This window comes from Enhydra lutris, unplaced genomic scaffold (genome assembly GCF_002288905.1).
Source record: "Enhydra lutris kenyoni isolate GAN:26980312 unplaced genomic scaffold, ASM228890v2 scaffoldscaffold3, whole genome shotgun sequence".
NCBI classification, from domain to species: Eukaryota; Metazoa; Chordata; class Mammalia; order Carnivora; family Mustelidae; genus Enhydra; species Enhydra lutris.
The window spans coordinates 22,975,999-22,990,289 of NW_019154087.1; the positions used below are offsets into that span (position 1 = coordinate 22,975,999).

The 14,291-nt window shown below is 41.0% G+C and overlaps 1 protein-coding gene across 10 annotated transcripts in view; it reads left to right on the forward strand.

Annotated features, from left to right (window-relative positions):
• The window catches only part of LOC111153873 (3'-phosphoadenosine 5'-phosphosulfate synthase 1), a 98,641-nt gene that overhangs the window by 31,540 nt on the left and 52,810 nt on the right, over positions 1–14,291 (forward strand). The gene's annotated exons all lie outside the window — the stretch shown is intronic.

Genomic DNA, 14,291 nt, shown 5'->3' on the forward strand with positions numbered 1-14,291 from the left:
ATTCTAGCAGTAACTGTACCACACAGATACCTGCACATTCAGCCGTGATTATTCAGCTCTGCACCTTGACATTATTGTATTTAAGTTGAGGTACATAATGTAGCCAATTCTCCTCCTCTCTTAGAGAGTGCCTGGATTTTCCTGGTGCAACACAATGATAAGGGTGGTTGAGTTTTAGGAAGGGAAATGTTCCAGAGCATAAAGATCTTTCTCTGGTTCCTGGGCATATGGAAGCGTAAAGATGCTGGCTGTTTTCCCAAGCACTTAGGCCCTCCAGGACGTCCATGATTCTCTCAGGGTTTAGTCCAGTTTCAGTAGTCCAGTTTCAGTTTTTAGAAACTCTTTCTTTTCTTTCCTGTTCCTATCTTCCCTGGTCCCAACAGAGGGTCACGCAGTTTACTTAGTTGGGGAGGGTCTGGCTTCTGTGTGTCCGTAGTGATCCCCTTCCGTGGTCAGGATGTCCTCACCTTTGCTGCCTAGTGTGGTGCAGGGACTCCTGATGTAGTGGTACGCAGACAGTGATGCATCACTGTGCCCCATTTTGTCCTCTGTGGCCTATGGCATCTGAACCCCCTTGATTTTTATAGTCCCTTTACCATAAACCTCTTTTGTGTAGTATCTCTTACTGGGTATATCAGACATACAACTTAAAAAAATTATCTACGTCTGAGTGTATTAAAATGTCTAGCCTTAGAATTTTTTTCATGTTGTAAAATTCTGCCAGATAATTAACCTGGGACTCACCTTCCTAATGTGAGTCCTCCCTTATCCAAACATTTTAGCTGAATAAGTGAAATGATGCGTCACAGCACTGCTTTGATGTGTTCCTTTGGATGTGCTGCTGTGCTGTCTGCAGGTTCATGAGGCCCCATCCTGGGAGGTTTTATGCTTGTCTTTTTGCCATCTGGGTTTCCTGTTACCCAGCTTCTGGGCTCTGGAGCTTCTCGATCTTGCTGCTGTGCCTGTGGCTTCCCTCTATTCATTATCCATTCTTTCAGCATCAGCAGTCAGATGTCTGCTGTAGTTCGTCATAGTCCTAGGCACTGGTAGTACAAAGATTAACCAGGTGTGTCTCTGTTCTGTAGGGTTTACATTGTAGGTGATGGAAATAGGAATAAGAGCATACAGCTGCTAGAAGTTGTGTTAGAAACATGGTTTCAAGGGCTCCTGGGTGGCTCAGTCAGTTAAGTGTCTGCCTTTGGCTCAGGTCATGATCCTGGGATCGAGCCCCACATTGAGCTCTCAGCTCAGCGGGGAGCCTGCTTCTTCCTCTCCCTCTGCTGCTCCCCCTGCTTGTGCTCTCTCTCTCTCTGTGTCAAATAAATAAAATCTTAAAAAAAGGAAACATGGTTTCAGCATGTACATAGCACTCTGGGATGCACAGAGGAGTGAATTAGAAAGGTTTTATATCCGATCTTTCCCATGTTTGCTCTTTTTTGTTTTTTTAAAGATTTGATTTATTTGAGAGAGAGAGAGCGTGAGTTCAAGCACAGAGAGGAGCAGAGGGAGGGGCACAAGCAGACTCCAAACATGGAGCCCAATGCAAGGCCTGATCCCATGACCCTGAGATCATAACCTGAGCTGAAGTCAAGAGTTGGATCCCCAACTGACTGAGCCACCCAGGCACCCCTTGGTCATTTTAAAAAGATATTTTCACTGGCCATAGTATTCTGGGTTGACAGGTTTTTTTTCTTTTGGTTCTTTAAAGATGGTGCTCCATGGTCCTTTGGTTTGCCATGTTTCTGATGAGAAGTCTGATGCAGTTCTTTTCTTGGCTCCTCTCCCTGTAATGTTTCTTTTTATTTGTGCCTCAATTCAAGATTTTTCTCTTATTCCTTAGTTTTTAGTGATTTTAGTACGTCGTGTCTAGGGTTTGCAGTATTTTTAGTTTATTTTCTTTCAGTTTAGGGTTCTTTGGCTTTTGGTTCTTTTTTTTTTTTTTAAAGATTTTATTTATTTATTTGTCAGAGAGAGAGAGAGAGCGAGCGAGCACAGTCAGACAGAGTGTCAGGCAGAGGCAGAGGGAGAAGCAGGCTCCCCACAGAACAAGGAGCCCGATGCGGGACTCGATCCCAGGACGCTGGGATCATGACCTGAGCTGAAGGCAGCTGCTTAACCAACTGAGCCACCCAGGCGTCCCGGCTTTTGATTCTTTTATCAGTTTTTGAAAACTCTTGGCCATTACCTCTTCAGATATTATCTTTGCCCTATTCTTTCTCCTCCTGGGATTCCAGTTAGATGTTTGTTAGACAATCTAACATTATCCCATGCTTTTAAATGCTCTGTTCTTTCACTCTTTTTTTTCCTCCTAAAGATTTGTTTACCTTCGAGACATAAAGAGAGCGGGGTAGGGGGAAGATGGGGGCAGAAGGAGAGGGACAGAGGAACTGCACCGAGTCTGGAGCCCGGTGTGGGACTCGATCTCATGACCCTGAGATTAGACCTGAGCCAAAACCAAGAGTTAAATGCTCAACTAACTGTGCCACCCAGGTGCCGCTCTCACTCTTTTCATGTTAATTTTTTAGTTTTAATAATTTCTACTCATTTTCAAGCTTAGTCATTCCTCAGTTATATGTAATATATTGATTTGCACTTAAAATCTGTAAACTGATAATCATTACAAATATTGCATTGTTTTTTTAAATAGAGTGTACATCTCTCTATTGAAATTTTCTATTCACACACTGTCTACTTTTGCACTAGATCCTTTAATATAGTAATTATAAAGTCCTACCTGGTAGTTCCAGCCACTGGGTCATTTCTGGATCCTGCTATATCTCTTATTGCTGGCTTTTCTTGTTCTTTTTGGCATATCGTAATTTTTTATTGAATGCTTGACATTGTGTGTGGAAGCATAGTAGAGATTGAGGGAAATAGTGTCTGTGTTCTGGGCGTTTATGTTCTTTTTCTGTCACACTGCATAGTGTGTATATAGTATAGTATATTGAGTTAATTTAGTTAGTAGCTTAGATGGATTTGGGTTTCTTTATTCTGTAGTTATTCATAATGCACTACCAGCTTTAAATTTCTCCAGCGGTAGACTATCCTACCTTGTGCCTAGTCTGGGATCTGGCCTCCTACAGGGTCTTTCTTAGTGTTTCTGCTCCACTTTGAGCTTTCAACATTCCCTGGATGCCTGCATCTCAGAAGGGGTCTCCCTACATGCTGTCACTCCTTTCTCAGTGGAAAGAGAGTTACGCTATTGCTCAGAACTCAGTGCTAGGCTCATGATGGGGGAGCAGTGGTGGTTCTCGAGTCTGCTGATCCAGCCCCACTCTTTTTTTTTTTTTTTTAAAGATTTTATTTATTTATTTGACAGAGAGAGATCACAAGTAGAGAGGCAGGCAGAGAGAGAGGGGGAAGCAGGCTCCCCGCTGAGCAGAGAGAACCCGATGCGGGGCTCGATCCCAGGACCCCAAGATCATGACCTGAGCCGAAGGCAGAGGCTTTAACCCACTGAGCCACCCAGGAGCCCCCCAGCCCCACTCTTAAGCAGGATCTATACTCCGGGGTCTTAGATGGGTATTTGTCAGTGTCGTTTCCTCTTCCTGCATGGTGGCCAACCTCTGCTTTGAGCCTGGGAGGTCTTAGTCCCATGCATTAGCAGATTGCTGGTTTGTATCAATTCAGGATATCCTGGGCCAGGAGAGTTTCCTCCACATCCCTTTAGCTGGCCATTTTTACCTCTACTCCTCTTGCAGAAACAGTGGACCCTGGGAGGGTTTCCCTCTCTTCCCTATCAGCTGCAGGCCTTTGTGTGGTATGAGACAGTGATCCGTGGAGTGTGGACAGAATTTTGTGCCTGCGTGCCACCAAGGGGAGCTCTCTAGTTGGGAGACCTTCTAATCTTTCTTCCAAGCATGCTGGTAGACCTGCTTGTGAGTGTAGAACTCCTGGTGTCTGTGGTTCCCAGGTATGCAAACCTATCACTAGTCCTCACTCGGCCTTGAAGAATGCTAACAACAGTTAGCTGCTTTTTTCTTTCCTGCTGTTATTGCGGCCACCTCTTCCTCCCGTGTGCTCCTGAGGGGCATGTTTATGGGTCTTGTCTTTTTTTGCTGGGACTTGTCACTCTTTGGAGGCAGTTCTAGGCACTGTGTTAGGGCCTCAGCTCTGTGATGGGCTCAGGAATGTGTACAATTTCATATATTAGCTGGCCTTTCCTCTTGTTACGTGATGTTCTATTCTGGAATCTCTGTTTAATTTTCAGCAAACCGTCTGTTCTTGCTCTGCTTTTATCCTTCTGGGGTTGTCTATGTTTCCAGTATTTTTCCTTTTTATTTGGATTGTAATTTGTTTGCATATTTTGTACATTGAGCCTATCTTTTTTTTTTTTTAAACTGGAGATTTATTAATGTTAGGAAGCTATACAGAGTTTTATTTTCTGTTAGTTTGAGTTATCTAGTTTTCATATCCAATTAGTGGTTTTTAAGTGTTTTATAGAACCTCAGGAAAGTACACAGATACTCTTATATATAGTGTAGGGGCTCAGGAATCTCTGAAGCTAGATCATTTCAGGTAGCACAGGCACTTCTTTGGGATTATTAAACATAATGTGTGGTGGTTGCTACACTTATCTCCCTCCCTTATGTCTTCCCTTTCATTCCTAACCACTTTTTTTTTAAAAAGATTTTATTTATTTATTTAATTTGAGAGAGAGTTCAAGCATCAGGGAGCAGCAATTAGAGGGAGAGGGAGAAGCGGGCTCCCCATGGAGCAGGTAGCCTGATGCAGGACTTGATCCCAGAACCCTGGGATCATGACCTGAGCTGAAGGCAGACACTTAACTGACTATGCCACCCAGGCACCCTGATTTCTAACCACTTCTTTGGGGCCTGGTGTAGAATAGCATCCTTTGGGTTTGACATTTCACCTACATAGATGGTTTTTTTTTTTTTTTTTTTTTGTAGTGAACAGACGATTCTGCTGCTTTTATTTTAAAAAACTGTATTTTGAGAAAATTTTGCAATTGTCTGTAAGTCTAAAAATAGTACAGAGAGTTCCTGCCTATCCCTCAACTGGGTTCCTCTTTCCTTAATATTATGACTGTAGAAGATTTCTCAAAACTAAGAAATGAATCCTGGTAAGATTCTATAAGCTAAAGCGCACATTTATGTGGCTTTCACAAGTTTTTCCACTAAGGTCCTGTCCTGTACTGGGATTTAACCCAGGATCCCAGACTGTACTTAGTCAGAAATTGGGTTTTCACCATGATCCTGTGGAATGAAAATACAGACTTCATGTAGTGTCTCTCGTGCCTGGGACTTTGTAGTTCCCCCTACCCCCAGTGCTTAAAACTTGAGGGCAGACTGTCCCTGTACGATTTTAGGCTCATACTACCTGATATCCCTTTAACTGGTTACCCTGTTTCCAGTTCCTTATGTCTTTTATTCCATCCCGTATTGTTCAAAGAATCCCCTTTCTCGAGTTTGTCTAGTTGTTTTGTTTTTGTATTTTTTTTTTTTTACTCTAAAGAATTTATTCATTTTTCTCATGGTTTATAGAATTAAGGTGATTTGTGTTCAAGGTTCTCCATAGTTTATTTTTATTTCATTTATTTTTTTAAAGATTTTTATTTACTTCTTTGACAGAGATCATAAGTAGGCAGAGAGGCAGGCAGAGAGGAGGAAGCAGGCTCCCTGCTGAACAGAGAGCCTGATGCAGGGCTTGATCCCAGGACCCTGAGATCATGACCTGAGCCGAAGGCAGAGGCTTTAACCTGCTGAGCCACCCAGGCGCCCCCAGGCTTCTCCATAGTTTAGCTCCAAGCTGCATATTTTCATATTATTGTCCTTAATTTATTTTGCCACTTTTAAATGAAGCCTTCTAATGTTTGCTCCAAAGTAATGATTATACTAATTGCTTTTTTATATGGATGTTACTCTTTATTATGCCTGCTAGACAATTGGATAATTGGACAGTTTCCTCGAAGGTTTGAAAAAGAGGGGTAGAATAAAAAACCAACATTTACTGAGGACTTACTATAATGGTCATATATATGGGGCTTTGTGTGTTTTAACGTATTTGGTTTTTTTTTTTTTTTGGTTTTGTTTTGTTTTTTGCTTTTGTTTTTTAAAGATTTTATTTTTTTGAGAGAGAGAGAGAGAGTGAGCATAAGCTAGGGGAGCAGCAGCAGGAGAGGGAGAAGCAGACTCCCCGCTGAGCAGGGAGCCTGATGTGGAGCTTGATCCCAGGACTGTGGAATCATGACCTGAGCTGAAGGCAGATGCTTAACCAGCTGAGCCATCTAGGTGCCCCAACATATTTGTTTTGATTGTTAGAATCTGAGGGCAAGTGGCATTCCTCCTAGTTTAGCTTCTAACCACTTCTTGCTCTAATTACTGTGACAGCTTCCAAATGGTCTTTGTGCTGAGTACTTTATATATGTTTTCTAATTTTATTCACAGAGTAAACCTCTGAAATATTTCAGAAATATTGAGTAACTTTCTCATGGACATACTGGATTCTATACCTAGGATTCCAGACGTATGATTTCCTAGGATTCATTTCCATATGCCTCTGGCTTTTACTTTCAGTGGTTTTCTCATTATACCTAAAGTGCAGTGTAATTAAATCCACAACCAGAAAGGTGTTCTGGTTATATTAGTTTAAGATGGAGTTTAATTTTCTTGTAAGTTTAGTAAGTAAGTTTAATTTTCTTGTGAAAAGTTATTTTTGTCATAAATCTCGATGGTGACAGAAGAAATGCGAATGGCTTCTTAATGCAATTGCTTTTTTTTTTTTTTTTTTTTTTTTTGAGAGAGAGACTGAGAAGAGGGGCAGAGGGAGAGGAAGAGAGAATCTCAAGCAGGCTCCATGCCCAGAGTGTAGCCTGACAAGGGGCTTGATCTCATGACCCTGAGATCATGACCTGATCTGAAATTAAGAGTCAGATGCTTAACTGACTGAGCTACCTAGGCACCCCTTTTTCTTTTCTTTTCTTTCTTTCTTTTTTTTCTTTTTCTTTTAGACAGAGGAGGGGCAGAACACATTTGCCTTCTCTTGGTACCACCCTCATTTGGGGAAAAGATATGACTTCATTTCCCATTGAAAGTATGTATTCCTGTGTTTTATTTGGTTGATTCTGTTAGTTAATTTAACAGATAGTGCTTTATATGCTAGGTGCTATTATAAAACACGGGGGATGTGGCAGTGAATTAGAGAGTAAAAATTCCTGCCTCATGGACCTTAATTTTTGGTCCTTATCACCATTATCTATAGTTATAGACTAGAATGGCAGTATCAGTTCATTGAATTTTTTCAATATAGCATGATATTTATAGAATGATACGGAATTAAAGAACACAGTTGAAGGGAGGTATACATACACACATACACGACTACTTCTGTTCTGGCGTTTGTTCTCCTGTGACTGTTTTTCTCATAGAGTTGCAACTCCGATGTGCGTTACAGCATGCAGGTAAGCCGGCAAATACCTGACAGTCCACTCGGAGTTGGTGGTGCAAGGAGTCTTTGCCTGCCGCACCCTGATGGCAGGGAGCTTAATGCAGCACGCACCTTCTGAAGCAGCCTGTCCTAGGTGACCCCGGGGGTGGCACAAACCGTGCAACTTCATTGTCATCACAGAGGCATTTGTGAGGTTTTCCACAGGTGGGTTATGGGAGCTCACGGAGCGGAGCTGATTTTGAAAAGCTAGACGGGGAGGTGAGGGGGCTGATGATGTCGGGTGCAGGGGTGACAGTGAGGAGCGAGGGTGTGAAGATGAGAGGTCCTGTACTAACCAGTATCACGTGTAAGACTGTCATTGTGTGCGCTAGAAGGCAGTGTTGTGGGCAGAGATGGAAACCACTAAGAACTCCCATGGAGGCAAGGCCTTCAGTAGCTGTTTCAGGAGCATTCCTACACTGAGTGTGTTAAAACTCTGAGAAGTGGGTTCAGTTATCCTCAATTTACAGATGGGAGGCGACTTAGAACGGTGATGTTGTTTGTCCCTGGACAGCGCCATGGGGGGTAGCGTTGGATTTGAACACCGCATGAAGGATGCTGTAGCCCATTCTCTTCTACACTGCCTTTCCTTATACCTGGATTCCTTCCCTTTCCTGTTGGTTTCTGAAACCTCAGTCCTTTCTGTGGCTTTCTTGCGCATTCCTTGACCATCTTTTCCGAAGTGTAGTTGGGATTGAGAACTTGAGAGTATTGGGTCTTAGAAGGAGTTAATATTATTAGAATACTCTCCGAGGACTTCGGAGCCACTCAGAGGCATCAGTGTCTGGAGAGGAAGGAATGTTGACCATGTAAAGAAGGAAACTGCCTGTGCCTGTCTCCGGTTCGTGGGAAGTGTTTGTTCTCTGTAGTGTGAAGTAGGACGTGATTGTCGGTTACCTGAGTTCCTTTTGCAAAGCTGGGGCCCATCATGCCAGATGGATTAATGTACTTAGGTCCTGAAACCTAAATCTCAATGGCAAGTGAGCAGCTTGTGTTACTAAGCCGTATAAAAGAAAATCTTATTTTAAGTACATTTTATTTCCTCTTCGGGCTCCATTTGTTAGACTTTTGAGGGTTTTTTTTGTTTTTTTTTTTCCCCCTCTAACTAATTATCTGGTCCTCTGATACTAACTGGGTGTTCAGCAGTTGGATTCTGTGCTGACACCAAGTGTCCACAGTTAGCTTGGATATTGCAGGCTAAGGGCTCAGTCCCACAGAGTGCTTCTACTTCAGATGCCAGCTGTAACTAGGGTGCCCGGATACCTACATTTCAGCTTGCTGACTGCCCATTTATGGGGGACCCGGACCCCCCACAGCCTGGGTCAGTCATTTGACTCACGGAACTCACGAAAGCACTTTACTTACCAATACCAGTTTATTGTAAAGGGTACAGCTCAGGAACAGGCAAATGGACAAGGCCTATAGGACAAGGTCTGGGGCAGAGAGAGCCGTGGTGCCTCTCTGCACTTTGGGCACTGTTACCAACTCAAAAGCTCTCTGAACTTGTCCTTTAGGGGTTTCTACAGAGGTTCTATCACAGAGGCATGATTGAGTCTTTGGCCATTGGTGACTGAACTCAGTTCCAGCTTCTACCCCAGCCCAGAGTTCCATGGATAGAGTTGAAAGTCCCAACCTTCTCATCTACATATGGCATGGTCTTTCTTGAGGAGCCTCTTGGCCTGGAGTCATCACATTATCATACCAAACACACCCTTAATCACTCAGGAGATCCCAAGGGTTTCAAGAGCTCTGTGCCAGGAACCAGGGACAGAGACTAAATATATACTTCCCATTGTAATATATGGGAAACTTTTTATTGGAGCAGACAGGGTAGCCTGATTTGGGGCTTTCTGGAGAACGAAGTTCAGTATCCATGATAGTCAAGGCATTTTTCTTTCTGATGCTTGTGTTGCTTTGGAGAGACTCTCCTGAAACGAATTCTATCAGGTATTGCTTCTTTAATCTTCTTTCTATACAGTGAGTATTTTGGAATGGTGGTGTTTTGGTTAGCATAATGTTAAGTATCCTCAGTCATCTCTGTATTGTCTTACTTCTCTTTCGATCTGGCCTGTGTAATATAATTGGGGTAAGGAAATGTGCTCGTTTATATTAATACTTAATTTCTCAGTGTTTGGTCAGAGAGTCTTCAGTTTCTTAATATGCTTCAGTTGGCATATTTTCATATTTTTATTCAAGAAGATAGAAGACACTGAAAAATATAGAGGATTTTTGGATTTAAGTTTTTCCCTGAACCCTTGGATGGTCACTAGATGGCCTGCTGGTATCGCATTTTAACTTGGTGTGTTATGACATAAGGACGTAGGCTTCTTGCTGCTGGTTTTAATCTAAAGTGATATTTTAAATACTGTTTTTAAATCTACTAGGAACTCGAGATTTACTAGTGCTATAAATTATTTAAAGGTTTGTTTTTTTATGAAATGGTGGTTTAGTGCTCTAAATGGATTTTATACTGCACATAAAAACCTGACTTCACAGCTCAGTTTTCTCAAGTCTTGCCAGAATGCTCTTTGGTGTTCATGCTTGGGATGCATGTAGTTTAGGTAATAGAAATTTCATAGTTACATAAAATATGAATGAGTGCTAGCCTTCAAATCTGGTGAGCAGATTTGGCTCAGGAAAAAAGTGCTGAAAATGCTTAAAGGCAAAACTTAGAATGTGGACTCATCATGTTCATTAACATGTTCACAGTTATTTAGGAAGATTCGAAAGGGAAGACAAGGACATTACTATTTTCAGGTAGTGAGTGTTTGTTTTGTTTGCCGGTTTCCAGATAAAAACAAACAACTCTTCTCTTGAGCAAAGATTATAGATACAGTATATGTTAGCTCTTAGATTGTGTTTGGTCAGTCAAGCAAAAAAAAGTTTTGAGTACCCACATAACATTTTAGAATTAATATTTACACATTCATAATATTTAACTCTTTCTAGACCTACAAGATTAATGGTAGCATGTGAATTGTATACTGACTCCTGACTCAGGGGGCCCCCCTGTATTCCCTTCACCCATAAATGCTGGTGACTGTGGTGCTCTCAAGATTGGTTGTGAGGGGTTTAGGTATATAAACACTTGCTCTAGGCCTAGTTTGTGGTCTATTTTTATTTTAAAGGAAATTCTGTGAAATAAAAGATTTTATATATACAAGTTGAAGAAGAACACATTGTTTTCTAATAGCTAACTGTGTCTCTGGAAATCTTAATGAATCCCAAATAAAATGTACCGCTCATGTGGCCGGGACTTCACATTATGTTGTTCAGATACCTTGTCTCACTTTGAGGTGGTTTTTGCTCCTTTTAGATGTTTAAGAGTAGTTTTGGGAACTGAAAAGATTTGTCAGTAGAATGTTTATAAACTGGCTGTGTGTACATTTAGAAGGTTCTTTTTGTATTCCTGATAGCGAGTTCTCTTCTCTCTACACATAGAATCTATATAGAACTAGCTTCCTTTGAGCAAATGTTCCATGTGCCTCTTGATTCATGCTGTTATGTTTTTGCTAATTCAAAAAACATTCACTCGATGTATTTTTTTTTTAGAAGAGAAAAACAGTAGCAGCCTCTTGAACTTTAGTTTTGACTTTTGTTAGGCATCGGAAGAATTTGTATTTAAGTTGTAAGGCTAAAATTCATTTGAAAATATTGCTTGATGTGAATTTTGAAAAGGGAATGATTGTAAATGCTTAGAATGAAAAAATTATTTTGACTCAAAATAAGAAAAAAAATTCCTCCTTTCTTAAAAGGAAAGTGATTATAGCCTCTATGTTCATGCATATAAAGCAGCACATTAACTAAAAATGTATTCATCCCAAATGGGTTCATGGCTTATATGAATGCACAAAACATTAGAAAAATAGTTTGTTTGAGCTCCTCGTGTAGATACTATTCTTTCATGATCAGACTGGTTCTCTTGGAGACACAGGTTTGCTCACAAATTATCTGTATATTTGTTTTCTTAATTTAGGATGTGGTCAGAAGAAAGAGATAATGTATAGAAACATTAGTTAGTTCTCCATTCTCACTTTGAACGCCCCTTCAGAGGGGGTAGATTGACATACCCGGGCGTACCCTGCAGTGTGGTTCTGGAGAAGGGTGGTTCCGGGGTGGAGACAGCACAGCTCCAGCCTTGGCCTCAGGCCTGGGACATCACATGGGCCGTGGTTGCTGCTGCTGTTGGTCAGTATTTGTGTGCTGAATCTAGTGATTCCGGCTTAGGAAACCAGCTAAAAATGCCCTGTTGCATCCAACAGAGATTAAAATATTAGTCCCTTGGATGCTCTCCTTTGGCTCTCCAAAACTGTTGACGATCATTAGCGGTAACTGTAGTGGAAGAGGAAAGTGGTCAGCCTCTACAACGTAAAAAAAGATCTTCTATCCTTACAATAATGGAGGCTCCAGGGGTGGCAAAGAAAACTTGATGTAGAATTGTTCTTGTCAGTGAAATCCTTCCCGCTGTTATTTGTTGCCAGACTGTGGATTCTGGATTTTGAAGTTCTAAGCGGTCCAATGTGGTGGACATGGAGGTTTTCAACGTATTTACAATGAGGCAGTTTGGAAAAGTTGTTTGAAAATCTCTCACTTACCCTTCTTAGAAATGTTTAAAAAATCTTTAGGCCTAATTGAAGTATTCAGTATCTTTATTTTTTGTCTAGAATTTTATCAACACACGAAGATCACATACCAACAACCCTGGGAATTGTGAATGTTTAATAAAATCATGAAGATAGACTAAGGACAATTTGTGTGACAAAATGTGTCATAGCTTGTTTCACGAGAGAAACAGTAATGGTTATTTTTATTTATTTATTTATTTTGGAGAATAGTAGTGGGACCTTAGTTGGAATCCCAGCTCTAACATTTGTCAATTAACTACATGACCTTGGAAAAAATACCTAATTTCTCTGGCTTCAGTTGTCCTGAATAATGGTGCCTGTCCTAGAATTGTACTGAGGATTCTCTGAGTTAATGTGTGTAGGGTGCTTTGAACAGCTCCTGGAATGTGGCACGCTTGCTCGATTGAGTATTTATTGTGTGTTAAGTGCGTTGGAAGACAGAACAGTAGGGATTCAGGGCCAGTTATTAACCTCTTCTGAGCCTCAATTTCCAGATCTGTTCAAGGAAAATACTTCTATCTTCCTTGGTAGGATTGTATGAGGATTAAATGCATATGTTCCCAGGAAGCCCTTGGGACAATGTTGGTTTCGCAGGGAGCGTCCAGCTAATGTCATTCCCTGCAGTTCAGGTATTTTAATTTGCTGGATTTCACAGCAGACCTGTAACATATGTGTATATATATCTGTTTTAAACAGCTGGAAAGGAGACTGGTTCAGAGATGTGGTGGTGACCTGCTCAAGGTTGCATGGTAGAGTTTGACTTCAGATCTCAGGTGTAAACATCAGGAATAACTAACCTATAGACCCTATTGCTTTCTCTTGCCTCTTTTTGGTTTTGAAAATATGTCCCTAATGTTTTGTGATTAATGTATTTAATTTTAAGTCTGTTTTATGGAACTTTATCACACTCTTCCTTGTGAAAGTCCTAATGAATGCTTTTTGTGTAAATTAATTTTAGCATTCATTCCAAGTGTGGAGGGTTTCAGTTCTTTATTTTGCAGCAGGAAAAGTGGGTATGTCTCAAGACATCTTTGAGAGCTTTACGTATCCAAGAAGCTAATTGAACAGGAAGAGTGCATGCAGTTCTCCTAATGCATGTCATATTGTTCTTGTAGGAAAAGTGGATTCAGAATTTTTATTTTCTAGTTGATGAAATAATAGGTTTTGTACGGACTCCTGAAACCACCAATGCCCTGTAATGGGGAGGGAATATATAAAAATGACAATGATAACCATATGTGGGATGGTTTGTTTTTCTCAATTCCAAATTCTCTTAACTGCTGTAATTTAAAATAAATGTATTAACAGTGATTTCTGAAATTATTCCTTGCTATTGCACAGAATAGACTACCTTAAGCTATTTCTTTTGCTAGATTATAGGGAGTCATTTTTTTTATTTCCAGTTTTATTGAGATAAAATTGAAATACAAAGAGAACAAGGGACTTTTCTATATGTGATTTCCTTTTCAGGTACACAGTGGAATCAAGTATTGTGTATAAATCGTGTATGTATACTTAACTGCTTCTTTGACTATTGGCAAAATTTAAGACATGCCTCTCTAGCTTGGCATTACAAGAAACAATATGCCTTGGGGTGCCTGGGTGGTTTAGTTGGTTGAGAGTGCGACTCTTGGTTTCAGTTCAGTTCTTGATCTCAGGGTCCTGAGAGCAAGCCCTGCATCGGGCTCTGCATTCAGTGGGGAGTTGGCTTAAGGATTTCTCTCCCTCTCCCTCCACACCCCTTCCCATGCTCATGCTCTTGGGGGGGGGAGAAAAAAAGAAAGAAAGAATTTGCCTCATTAATACAAAATTGTATAGTATTTTTATATATAGGAAGCTGGTAGAAGGTGTCATTCTTCCTTCACCATTGTCTTGAATGCCCTCATGTAGTATTTGCCCCATAAACACAATGAATAGCCGTCAGTTCTGGGTGCCTGCTGGAAGCTTTACTGCAGAAGGCCTGGAAAGGTATATGAAGTGTCCTGTGCTGTGCACGGCTTATGTTGTAGATACTCCCATTTCCACTTTCTTCCTCCTGTGAACAGTGGGATGCTTGAGGGACAAAGGGGTCCCCCAGAAAGTACCCATGTTTGCACACCACGAACAATTAGCTAAACTTGGTATTGTACCAAGCAGTGTTTCTTTCCTGTATTTAAATTGTATTCTTTTCTCTTTTCCTTCATGCTTATAGTCCTTATTCTTGGGTTTATCCTGAAACAA